General features: G+C 37.5%; 1 pseudogene; it reads left to right on the top strand.

The window, feature by feature from the left end:
- Window positions 1-1,352: 1,352 nt before the first annotated feature.
- The window catches only part of LOC140817927 (uncharacterized), a 53,803-nt pseudogene continuing 41,047 nt past the window's right edge, over window positions 1,353-14,108 (top strand).

Here is a 14,108-nt window from a genome sequence, read left to right as displayed (position 1 = left end):
AGTCAAAATCAATGGCCATAGCGTTCAACATGTAAGCTGGGATTTGATTCGCCATTTCGACAGATAAAATGATCTGAAATTCGTAAACGATAAGCTCTTGAATTAGTATGTTATTAGAAACTGATTGTATGCGTAAGAAGAAAACTGAATTGAAGCGGGCTTAGTACAGTTGTTCGTGATTGTTCAAATTCGGGACATGTGTCAGTCCATTAAAAATTTTGAGTAAAACTATGTGTACGTGTGTTGTGGGCGTTTGTGAAAAAGAAATGAACGGTTTAAAATAGGCCACGTTATGAAACTGCAGTCACGTCAGTTGATTTGGAATATAATAAGTTTTAAATTAGTTAACTTATGTGAGAAGATTTGTAAATTATCAAGCTGAACGATCAGTTGGGAAACTGATTCATTTCAGTTGAGAGTTCACAAACAATTATCTTCTCAGTTAACTTCTTAAAAACTGATATTCCCCCTTAATCGGTGCATAGAATAATTAAAGTGACGATATAAATTTAAAGATTAGAGAAAGTCATTTGCTGAAACATTGATGGCCCTTCAGCTTCCATGATTTTTCGCCTATAAATAGGAGTAACATGGTTAGTTTCAGTAATATTAGTGAAAATATTCAAGACAAATGAATGGCAGATGCGAGTAGCTCGAGTGCTTTGCCGTTTTCTCTGGAGAATAGGAAGGCTGCTATAGAAGATAAAGTCTTCTATAAGAGTCTTCATTACTGGGAAAAATTACAGAGGCATGAGCTCCTGTATAATACTGGAGAGGCTACTACTCCGAAACTGGTGGCAGAGTTGAGAAAAGTGCGGGAGCACTTGAACATAGCTGTGTGGGTAGATGTCTTTAAGGATGGTCATATCTATCAGTTAATGCTTCGAAAGGAACTGAAAATCCTGAAGCGCATAGCTGATTGTCAGATCTTTGTCAAGACATTTCCCGGCCCTTTATCCGCTTGGTTGAAGATGTGGATAATTGTTGTAGAATAAAAATATAATGATGGAATCCAAGCAAATATTTATCGTTGAATGAAGTATTTATATGTTGTTATCTTTGTTCTTCTCTTTCTGCAAATGATAAATTCCATCAGTTGTTATATATGAATTACGAATTTAAACTGATGAAAGACGAACTGATATAAGTTGACTATGAACTGAAGTTAGTTAAGCATTAAGTAATAGATGACAAACTGATATCAGTTGATAATTAACAACTGATAAAAAAGTCTGGGTAAAATAGGAAAAACGCTTCGGTTGACTTGAGACTCTTTGGTTTCTTCAACATTTAATGTCACCTGTCTATGAGTAAGACGAGAGAGATAAAATGTGAGACAATAACAGTTCAATATGTCGGATTCAATTAACTCTGATGCATTCAATAGTTCGCATATTCAAGTTAATGAGCAATTAAGTCCTTATTTAGAAGAATTGAAGAAGACAATGGAAGAATATGTCTTGATGAAAGTGATGTCAACACGGTTCAAGATTCATGATTTGCAGAGGGTAAGTAGTAGTGGTGATGTTCCTACTCGTGCTCAAGCAGCAACAGCAAGAAAATACATTGATCGTCTTGAATTTAGGCATGTTACAGATCTGATTGATGACAAATGTCTGTTAGAAGCAATGTTATGGAAGGAATGGCATGTGGTTGAGAAGATTTCTACGACTAGGTAATTTTCTAGAATCCAAATTTATGAGTTGAATAATTGGATTAGAGAATGACATGATTTAGTTGGTTCTATGATATCTTCTGTAAACTGGGATCGATGGTATTCTTAATAAAGTATTATTTTCAATTTGTTGTGTTCTTATTTTCTGCAGATAATTCTATTAATAAAGCAACATTAGTAATAATTTTAAGACAGATCAATTAAACCAAGAATATTGCGAAAGTGAGAAAAATTAGTCTCGGGTAATGGTTTGGTGAAGATGTCAGCTGCTTGTTGCTCAGTTGATATTTACTCCAGTCTAATGTCCTTCTTCAAAGCATGATCTCTAATAAAGTGGTGTTTGACATCTATATGCTTTGTCCTTGAGTGAAGAACTGGATTATAGGTGATGGCAATTGTGCTTGTATTGTCACAAAATATGGGCGATTCATTTGTAATTACTCCATAATCTCTCAGTTGTTGCTGGATCCAGATCAGTTGTGCAGAACAACTACCAGCAGCAAGATATTCTGCTTCAGTTGTTGAGGTAGCTATGGATGTCTGCTTCTTGCTGAGCCAAGAGATCATCCTGTCTCCTAGAAACTGAAAAGATCCACTTGTACTTTTACGATCAAGCTTACATCCTGCATAATCTGCATCTGAATATCCAACTAAATTGAAAGTAGAGTCTTTAGAATACCATACCCCAACATTTTGTGTTCCTTTAAGATATCTCAAAATTCTTTTAGCAGCTGATAAATGTGATTGCTTAGATTTTCTTGAAATCTAGCACACATACAGACAGCAAATACAATATCAGGGCGACTGGCAGTAAGGTACAACAATGAGCCTATTAAACCTCGATATAATGTCGCCTCAACTGATATTCCCCCTTAATCAGTGTCCAATTTTACTGATGAGCTCATGGGAGTATTTGCAGCTGAACATGAGTCCATGCCAAATTTCTTTAGCAGATCCTTTGTATATTTAGTCTGACTGATGAATGTACCAGTCTCCAGTTGCTTCACTTGTAGTCCAAGAAAGAATGTCAGTTCACCAATCATGCTCATTTCGAACTTTTCCTACATCAACTTATCAAATTTCTCACATAATTTGGGGTTAGTTGACCCAAATATGATATCATCAACATAAATTTGAACTAATAAAACATGATAATTCTTAGACAATTTGAACAAGGTCTTATCAATTGATCCAACAAAGAAATCATGATCATTAAGAAATTTTGAAAGAGTTTCGTACAAAGCTCTGGGAGCTTGTTTAAGACCATATAAGGCTTTGTTCAAATGATATACATGATCAGGAAAGTTGTGATTTACAAAACCTAGGGGTTGTTCAACATATACTTCCTCTTGTAGTTGACCATTTAGGAATGCACTTTTGACATCCATTTGATAGACTTTGAAGTTCTTGAAGGAAGCATAGGCAAGGAATATTCTGATTGCCTCCAGTCTTGCAACTGGTGCACATGTTTCATCGTAATCAATTCCTTCCTCTTGCCTATATCCTTGTGCTACTAGTCTCGCTTTATTGCGCACAACTGAACCATCCTCGTTCAGTTTGTTCCTGTACACCCATTTTGTACCTATAACAGTTTTTGAAACTGGTCTTGGAACTAAGTTCCAGACATTGTTATGAGTAAACTGATTTAGCTCTTCTTGCATTGCATTTACCCAGTTAGGATCAGCAAGAGCTTTATCAGTTTTCTTTGGCTCTAGTTGTGAAACAAAAGCTGAAATAAATAAGTTTAGTATTTGATTGCGAGTTCTTACTGGATCAGATGGATTTCCTATTACCAATTCAGGTGGATGTGATTTTCTCCATCTGTACTCAGTATTTATTGTATCAGCAATTTCTTCAGTTGGTGACTGAATGTTATCAGTTTGCTCTATCAACTGATCAATAGGAATGGCTTCTGGTTCAGCTGATTGATCTGACACTTCTGGTTCGGGTGTTTGGAGATTTTTTTGATTAATATGATTGTCTTCTTCATCATCATCCTCCAAACGGATATCTGTAAATCGATCAACTAGATCAACTTGATCAGTTGGCTTATCAGTTAGTTCAGTTTCATCGAAATCAATATGAGCAGATTCTTCAACATTTAAGGTTTTCTTGTTGAAGACTCTATAAGCTATACTAACTGATGAATATCCAAGAAATATTCCTTATGTAGATTTAGCATCAAACATTTTTAAATAATTTTTATAATTATCAAGAATAAAACATCTGCAGCCGAATATTTTGAAATAAGTAATTGTACATTTTCTTCCATGCCAGATCTCGTATGGTGTTTTCATATGATTTTTATTAATCATTGACCTGTTCTGAGTATAACACGCAGTTTTTACTTCCTCTGCCCAAAATCTTAGAGAAATACCAGAATCAGCAAGCATCGTTCTAGCAGCTTCTTTAAGGGTCCGATTTCTTCTCTCAGCTACACCATTTTGCTGAGGAGTTCTGGCTTCTGAGAGCTCATGCTTGATTCCAGCATTTTCTAGGAAATTTGAAAGAGTTTGATTGATGAATTCAGTTCCTCGATCAGATCTGATTCGATCAATTCCAACTGATTTTTCATTTAAAAGTCTTTTGAAAATCTTGATCAGTTGTGCAGCAGTTTGGTCTTTTGATTTGAGAAAGATAACCCAAGTAAATCTTGAAAAATCATCAACAAATATCAAGGTGTATTTCATTCCCCCTAAACTCATGACTGGCATCGGGATGAAGATTTACAGCCCTTGTTTTTATCAGAAGATTTTACTTGTTTTCCAAACTGACATGCTGAGCAAAGTTTTTCTTTTGAAAATTCTATTTTGGGCAAACCAGTTACAAGTTCATGTTTACTCAGATAGGCAATGGATTTAAAGTTTAGATGAATTTGTCTCTTGAGCCACAACCTGTTTTTAGATGATTTGGAAGCAATAAAACAAACTAGTGTATAAGTTTGATCATTCCAACTGACTTTATATGTGTTTCCACAATGTTTGCCAGTTAGTATGACTTTATCAGTTGAAGTTTTGACTGAACATAATTTTTTGTCAAATTGTACTGAGAATCCACTGTCGCATAACTGACTGATGCTAATCAAGTTATACTTCAGGTTTTCTACTAATAGAACATCTTTAAAAGTAAAGTTACCATGGATAAGCTTACCCTTACCCACAGTTCTACCTTTGGAATTGTCCCCGAAACTGATGTTTGGACCATTGTATTTGATAAGTTGAGATAGCACACTTGCATCTCCTGTCATATGCCACGAACAACCACTGTCTAAATACCATATTGAGTTCTTTTTTGTACCTGTTACCTGCAATCACACCATAATATAACTTGGTACCCATACTTATTTGGGTCCTGAACTGATTAGTCCCTTAGGAACCCATACTTGGTTTAGTCTAACAGACTTTCTAGTAGCTGTATTCCAAATGGTTTTTCTCGGCTTTTGTGTGCTTGGTGTGTAGTGTACAGATGATACAATATGTGATTTAGCTTTATTAAACAGATTATTCAGTCTATATCTCTTCTGAACTGGCTTGCAGTTATAGTAATTGAAATAGCTATTCGAATAGTTCTTGTGAAGCCTTTTTGATGACTGACTTTGTGAATCAGTTGAAAATTTTTGGTTATAACCAATCCCATATCTTCTAGTCTTACTCATATTCTTAGTAGTTTTCTCAATCAGTTTACTGGGCACAATTTGTTCTAGTACCACTGTTGCTTTGACAAAGTTAATGTTTTTTCCTTTGTCTATTTTTGTCTTTGGTTGAGTATCATTTGGATACATTTCTCCTTGAGTGTTGAACCCTAAACCAGTTTTATCAGAAACTGATTTTTGTGAATTCTACATCTCACTTAGTGCAGTTGATGACTTGTTCCAAGACTGAATGAGCTCAGTCTGTTTTTGAGTTTTCAAGCATCAACTTCTGGATTAATGACTGATTTTTATTTATCTCTGCTTTTAACTCAGCAATCTCCCTTTGTAGACTCAACCCATCAACTGATTCATCAGTTTTGATTTTATTGTCTGTGGGATCAGTTTGCTTTGCTTTGATTTTTTCAAATGATGATGCAAGCTTTTGATACTCATTTACCATGTCATGTAGTGTTAGAATGAGTTCTTCTCGTGTAAAATCAGTTGAACTGAAATCAAATACATGTTGGCTAGATGACTCTTCTTCCGCATCATTAGCCATCAAACACTTGACTTCCTCATCATCACTGGAGCTGTATGAGCTTTCTAGTTGTGACTCCTCACTGTCAGTTTCTGCCCATTTGGATTTGTTTTCTTCAGCTAAGAGTACTTCATGTTTCTTTCTGAAGGAATTCTTATCTTCTTTGGGTCTTCTTTTGTGCTCATATGATTTCTTTCTTCTATCAGTTGAGACTTGACTATCCTTCTTCGTTTTAGGACAATCAGCAATAAAGTGACCTGATTTGCCACATTTGTAGCAGACATTTGGTTCATCTTTGGAATTGTTCCTTTGTTATGGCTTCTGGAAGTTCCCTTGATTCTTTCTCATGAACCTTCCAATTTTTTTGATGAACAATGACATAGCATCATTACTCAACTGATCAGCAGATTTTTCGACTGAACTGATTTGTTCAGTTCTGACAACAGCTAGAGTAGTTGTGGCTGCAGGGGTAGATGGTTCTCCTTCTCTGGTCTGCAGCTCGAACTCATAAGCCTTTAAATCAGCAAACAAATCATGAAGTTCAATCTGGTTTAGATCTTTGGACTCTCTCAATGCCATGGTCTTGACATCCAATTCTTTGGGAAGACCTCTCATTATCTTTAGTGCAATCTCTTTGTTGGTATACACTTTTCCAAGTGCATTTAACTCATTGATGACACTGCTTACTCTTTCAGCATACTCGTGCATTGATTCTCCTGCTTTCATTTTCATGTTATCAAACTTTTGAGTAGCAACAGAAAGTTTATTTTCCTTGGTTTGATAACCTTCATACAGCTGGATCAGCTTCTCCAAAATTTCTTTGGCTGTCTTACACATCTTTATTTTGCTGAAGGTTACTTTGTCCAGCGTTTTGTATAGAATGTCTTTAGCCACATTATCAAGATTCACGTTTCTTTTATTTTCAGTTGTCCATTCATCTCTGGGCTTTTCTATTCTTTGCGGTGCCACCCCTTTCGCTTTTCTATTTGTTTTTAGAATTTTCATGGGTCCATCAGTTATGATATACCACATGTCGTCATCTTGTGCAGCTAAATGAGCCTGCATTCTGATTTTCCAATCATCAAATTCTTCTCTGGAGAACATAGGAATTTTGTTGAATGAAGTCATGCTGGAAAGTTTATAGATCAAAAGTATTCAAGAACAAGATTCAACTGCTCTGATACCACTTGATAGGATCGATTAACATATCAAGAGTGTTTAGAAGGGGGGTTGAATAAACACTCACAGTTAAAACTGGTCTTTTCTAATTTTGAGTTCAGTTTGGTGACAAACTGGTTCTCGGAATCTTGTTGGTCAATGACAATCAGTTAAACTAAAGTAGTTGCGGAAAATAACTGACTGAAAGATAGAATACGAAACTGAAATAAAGTAGGCAAGAGTTGTTTCTGGATGCTAGGAGAATTTAATTACTCCGACGTCACCCTTTCTGTCTCAAGCAGATAGGATATCCACTAAAAAACTTTGATCAAATACAATAATTGTACTGACCCACTTCAGTTTGGACTTAACACTGCCAAAAACTGAAGCTCTTAGTTTAACAGAATGTTCTCAGTGTGTAACTGATCTTAGCACTATCGATTTTCAACGATTATTACAGCTTGCTAGTGAGCTCAAATTGTAGCCTTAACTGCTACGAATATACCAAGTAAAAGTGAGCTAAGATTTTGACAGAGTGACAGTAAGCTTGTTAATCGAGTTGTCACCTTCAGCTGTTCTTCTGTCATATTTATAAGCTTCTTTTCTCCAACGGTAACTTGAGATGAATTTGAATCTTTGAATCCATTGATTTCTACTTGATTATTCCTTGGACATTGTTTACTTCATTTATTGTGATGCGGCGTCTTAACTGCTTTCGCCGAAATGCATTTTTCTAAGCTGTCTTGATTAAGGTGCGGCTTTAATATCTCTTTGTCGGTTGAATGTTCTTTCCCGAGATATGTTCAGTTGAAGAGTGCTTAGCATACAGCTGAATATATCAACTGATCAGTTTCCAATTGATCAGTCAGTTGATTTCAGTTGTTAAGTCCAGTTGTTGAATGTACTTGCGCGTATCAGTTGGTTGATCAGTTTGTTCGAATTTTCAGTTGGTTCATATTTTGTCAAACTCCAGAATTTAGTTTTCAACAATGTTTTTATTAAATAATTATTTTTAATCATTTAATATATGGTGTATTTAAATATGATTTTTGAAAATGGGCCTTGGTTGGGTATTTTTACTCGTCGGTCATATTTTTAAACAGTACGCAAAATTTAGCGAATCAGAGGACTTTTTGAGGGCTCAGACAATATTTTCAAAAACGTACCTAGACGAAATATTTTCGAAAATATTTTGGGCTTACTGGGGTTATTTTGTTGCTTAATAGGCCAAAATCCTTTTAACCCCTAAAATTTTTTATTAAGGGCCCAATAGTGCATAATTATACCACTAAAACATCATTATCCAAACCCTAAACTCTCCACCCTAACCATTCAGCCATCCCTCCATTTCCAGCAGCCGATTTTGAATATTTCAGAAAGTTTTCTCTCTAGTTTCTCAAGCTTCTTTCAAAGGATTTCCTCCCCGCCTCTCCGGTGCACGTTCTACTCATAGGTCTTCGAGTTTTCAAGCGTTTAAACGCAAAGGCACACCATAAATTTCTTTCTATAATCATTTACACCATATATATGCTGATGTATATGTACTTTCATGTAAAACTCATGGATCTATCATGTAGCTCTTTTGTGCAAAGGTTTGACACAAAATACGCGTTTCATTCATAACTCAGGTTTTTCTTGCATTGTTGTGTAAGGGGCTGTCGATCTACACTGCTACAGGGCTGGACATGTCCATGATGGAGGGATCTAGGTGCTGGAGTCGAAGCTTGGGTTGTTTAGGTGAGGATGTATGAAGGCCGATCGGTGCTAGTGTCATTTAGGTTTGGTATGGCTAGATCAGGTAAGGGGTGCGGTGAAGTGGGGCATGGCTCATTCCAGGGGCTGGTTAAGGATGTGATTGGTCATGACGAGGCCTCGGGTCGGTCCATGGCCGGCTGGCAGCGCGACCATGCGTGGATCAAAGCTAGCAGACACATCGGCTACGTTTGTGGCTAGGTTCGATCGTTTCTTGGTGAAAATAGGGACCCACATGCATGGGTCTAAGGGTGGTACTTAGGTCGGTCTAGGAGGGTCCTATGGTGGGCTAGGAAGGGTTGGTCCAAGATTGGTCCGAGTTGGTAGGGCCTAGGATCGAATAATTGCGAGCTTGGTGCGTCAGGGTTCGAGTACACATGCTCTGGAAATTTCCAGAAACCTTTGGGCGTGGTTTCTAGGTCCTAAGTTGTCTAAAATAAGTGGGTTAGAGGCTGGTCATCTAGTATTGAGTCATGGTTTGAGTTGGGAAAATTTTGGTTAAGTTTCGGGTTGATTCAAGTTAAATTCGGGACCCAAGTCCAAGTTATAAAAAAAATCGTATAATTTTTGAAACGGGCTCGAGTTTACGTCTAAGAAATGCTTATTATTATGTTTTTAGGTGCTTTAAGAAGTTTTGTAGGCTTCGGGTCTAGGGATAAAACGGTCATTTTGGGTTCTCAGGGTCAAAATGGTCATTTTGCACGCTTGCCGAGTTTTTAGTCCCGGCAGCGCCCAGAGCACAATTTTTCATGCTTTTAAACGTTTATGTTATCAAGTATACGACTTGTAATGCCCGAGATTTATATCCTGTATATTTGATTTTATTGATTATGAATTGATGTGATTATAGAAGGACCACTCCGAGGCACGATTCGAGATGGCGTGTGATATGGTTATGTGCGAGGACAGAAGGTCTCGCGCATATGCGCAACATGATCCGCGCATATGCGCGAGTTGGGCAGAGAACCTCGCGCATATGCGCAAAGAGAAGGCGCACATATGCGCGAGCTGGTGCACTGGACAAATGCCGAGACCGTAGGTCTCGCACATATGCGCGGGGTCAGGGCGCGCATATGCGCGAGCTGGAAATGTTGATACGCAGAGACCAGTAGGTCTCGCGCATATGAGTCGAAGAGGGTCGCGCATATCCGCGAGACGTGCAACAAGAATATTAAGCCACTTGGTCTCTCCCATGCATTACATTATCGCCACTTCATTAAACCTATTCAGAATTAGCAACAAGAAGAACCGAGAGTCTCTGCAAGAATTTTCAATTCCTTGATTTTAGAATTTGATTTGCGAAAGATCCGCCATCCGATTTTCGATCTGAGTTCAGTACCGTGTTCCTCTAGACTAAGGCTTCACAAAGACATAAGTTTCCTTATGTTTTGATACGATTTGAAAATAAGATATTGAATGAATCAGATATGATTAATATATGGTGTTCTTGAGATATTATACATCGTATAATCGAAACTGAATCGAAGAACGGATACCGTATGAAATTGTTATGATTTTCAGAATTAATTGGATTGAGATTATACAGATTTGGTATCAGATTATGTTATTGATTGATTATGAATTGTTGATTGGTATATAATGATTTTGTATGCTGGTATTTCGAGATTGTACCGTTATTCCGTCAGAATTTGATAAGATTGAAATGTTTGATTTGAGTAGTGTATCGATATAGTATATTTCGAATGTCATTGCCAGATTGAGTATTGACAGCTTCGAATTCAAGACTTCGACTTCGTCAAATCCACAAAAGAAAGGTATAAATCAATATTAAACGGGAGATACAATACGAGTTAGATTTGACTTGAATTTCCCAAAATCACATACTTGTTTGTTATTGTTTTGATACCTTTGTATTACTTGACTGTATATGCTTATTCTATTGACTTATAGAATAGCAGAGAAAAGAAGATAGATATTGAGAACGAGTCATTGGCAGAGGTGCCAAGTCTTCGGCAGAAGTGCCTAAACATTGGATGTTTGGTTATATCGATGTTGCTTAGGAGCAGATCGACTTCTATTGCAGAGATTCGATATAATATACCAAAGTTCGGGAACCAGGATCCCTAGACTAGACTAGATCAGAGTCGAGTCAGAGATATGAGTCTGATTTACAGTTTTATCTTATTTCACGTTTTTCAGACTTGATACATGTTATTGATAACTGTTATATGCTTTTATATACGTTTATATGATTGCATGTATACGTTGTTTATACTGGGAATTATATTCTCACCAGAGTTATTCGGCTGTTGTTGTGTTTTTATGTGTGCATAACAACAGGTGGGACATGATCAGGGTCGAGAAAGAGGATGAGAGATCACAGTTTAGCGTTGAGATTCAGACCCAGAAATAGAGTTGTTTTCATTACTTGATAGGTAGTGAAAGAACAGTAGTTTGTTATGACGTAATGTTGTAAAAGACTTGTACTTTACTCTTAATGCTTATATAAAATGGATTTTTATATGTTCCGCACTTATGTATTAAAAAAAAATTAGACCCAAATTATTTAATTGATCCATTTATTACCAAAGACGATTATGAAATGAATTAGCGTCCGGGTCCCCACAGCATGTGGTATCAGAGCATGAGGTTCCTTAGACTGAGATAGAAGAGAATGAGCGGGGTAGATTGAGATTTCTTTCCTGCTTTTGTGGTGCTAGCATGCAATTGACGATGATGTGGAATTGCATATGTTGTATGTTAGCATTGCATTATCTTTTACTGCTTTAATACATGTTTACCAGATTATCTGATTTGATTGGAAATATGTATTGTTTGAGAATGAATCAGAACCGATTCTTGATTAGAGGTAAGATGATCAGAAGGGGACTGAGACAGATTTGTCAGGTTTGATTACTAACCCTTTTGATAATCAGATATGCCTCCTCGAAGAATCCCAGAACAGGGTAGTACCTCTGTGAATCCGCTAGATGTGACAGCAACACCGGTGGAAACACTACTGAAGAGGTTTCAGTCGTTTAAACCACCGAATCTGAAAGGCATTGAAACTTCTGTTGATTGTGAGAGTTGGTTAGATGACATTTAGATGCTGTTTTATTCATTGGATTACACTGATGAGCCACGAGTCAGACTGATTGGGCACCAGTTGCATGATGTCGTGAAGAATTGGTGGATTACAACAAAGAGGGCTTTGGATCATCGAGGTACAGTGATTACTTGGAACATCTTTAAGACTGAGTTTTATCAAAGATTTTTCTCATTATCGTACAGAAAAGACAAAGGAGCAGATTTTGCTAATCTGAGACAGGGTCAACTGGACATTGAAGAATATGTGGCTAAATTCTCTACCTTGTTGCATTTTGCTCCACACGTGGCTGAGAATGATGAAGCTGTTGCTGATCAATTCATCGATGGGCTGAATCCTAAGATATTTACATTGGTGAACACCGAGCGACCAAATAACTTTGCTGATGCTTTGAACAGAGCCAAGGGAGCTGAAGCAGGTCTGATCAGACATAAAAGAGTTTCGTATGTTGCTCCAGTACAGAAACAGCAGCAACCACTTACTACTCAGTTCCACCAACCGCCTCCCAGATTTGAGAGTTGTAGCAGTACCAGTGGAAAGAAAGATCAGTTGAAAGCTAGAAGGAAACAGTTTAAAAAGTCTTGCAGCAGTTCTTCTAGCTCCAGTGGTTCCAGACAGAGTTATACAGGGGCTTATTGCAGAAATTTTGGAGGGAGACATCCCACATAGCAATGCCCAGGAGTATTTGGTAGTTGCAACATGTGTAGACGAGAGGGAAATTTTGCTAGAGTTCGTCCACAGCAAAGTTCCCAAAGATCCCAGGGAGCTGAATCATCTGGATCAGTGGCTCAGCTTGATAGACGATCATCTGCTGTTCACACGTTCCAGCCAGCACCTGCCCGGTCATAGCCAAGGCCAGGAGGAAGCCAGACTGTTAGCCAGCCTCCTAGATAGCAGGCCAGGGTATTTGCTTTGACTGAAGGACAGGCCCATGAAGCACCAGATGATGTTGTTGCAGGTAACTGTTCTCTTTGTGGTTACCCTGCTTATGTATTGATTGATACGGCTGCATCTCATACTTTTATATCTGAAAGATTTGCATTTATACATGCTTTGCATGTTGAGTCATTATCTGCTGTAGTATCTGTTTCTTCTCCTTTGGGGAAAGGTGTGATATCAGTGAATTCTGTTAAACATTTTATGCTACAGTATGACGGGCATGAGATTGAGTTAGATTATATTGTACTTGGGTTATCTGATTTTGACTGCATTATTGGTATCGATATGATGACCAAGTACAAAGCTACCGTAGATTGTTTTCATAAGATTGTGAGATTCAGACCTGAGATGGATGATGAATGGAAATTTTACGATAAGGGTTCTAGATCTAGAATTCCTTTGATATATGTTATGTCTATGACTCGATTATTACATAAAGGAGCAGAGGGATTCCTTGTGTATTCAATAAATGTATTGAAATCGATCCCATCATTGGCAGATCTACTAGTGGTATGCGAGTTTGCTGATTTCTTCCCAGATGAGATTCCGAGGTTGCCTCCAGTCAGAGAGATAGACTTCAGCATTGAATTGGTACCCGGTACGTTTCTTATTTCGAAAACTCCATACAAAATGATGTCTTCCCAGATGAGATTCCGAGGTTGCCTCCAGTCAGAGAGATAGACTTCAGCATTGAATTGGTATCAGGTACGGTTCTTATTTCAAAAACTCCATACAGAATGGCACCGATTGAATTGAAGGAATTGAAAGAGCAGTTAGAAGATTTACTAGCCAAGGGGTACATCAGACCGAGTGTTTCTCCTTGAGGTGCTTCAGTATTGTTTGTTAGGAAGAAAGACGGTTCAATGAGACTCTGCATAAACTACCAGCAACTGAGCAAGGCTACGGTAAAGAACACATACCCTTTGCCTCGTATCGACGGTTTATTTCATCAGTTGCAAGTTTCTTCTGTGTATTCCAAAATCGATTTGAGATATGGATATCATCAGCTGAGAGTTCGAGATTCTGATATATCGAAGAAAGCTTTTAGAACCAGGTATGGCCATTATGAGTTTATAGTCATGCCGTTTGGTTTAACGAATGCTCCAGATGTATTTATGGGTCTGATGAACCGTGTATTTCAGAAGTATCTTGATGAGTTTGTGATTATTTTTATCAACGATATTCTGATTTATTCAAAGAATTTGAATGATCATTCCGAACATTTGAGAATTGTTTTGAAAACTCTGAGGACTGAGAAACTGTATGCCAAGCTTTCGAAATGTGAATTTTGGCTGAGACAGGTTGTGTTTTTGTGACACATCATATTTGGAGATGGGATTTTTTTTTA

This window comes from Primulina eburnea, chromosome 17 (genome assembly GCF_022965805.1).
Source record: "Primulina eburnea isolate SZY01 chromosome 17, ASM2296580v1, whole genome shotgun sequence".
Lineage (NCBI taxonomy): Eukaryota > Viridiplantae > Streptophyta > Magnoliopsida > Lamiales > Gesneriaceae > Primulina > Primulina eburnea.
The sequence above is the reverse complement of the archived record's forward strand: the minus strand, read 5'-3'. Positions and strand labels throughout refer to the sequence as shown.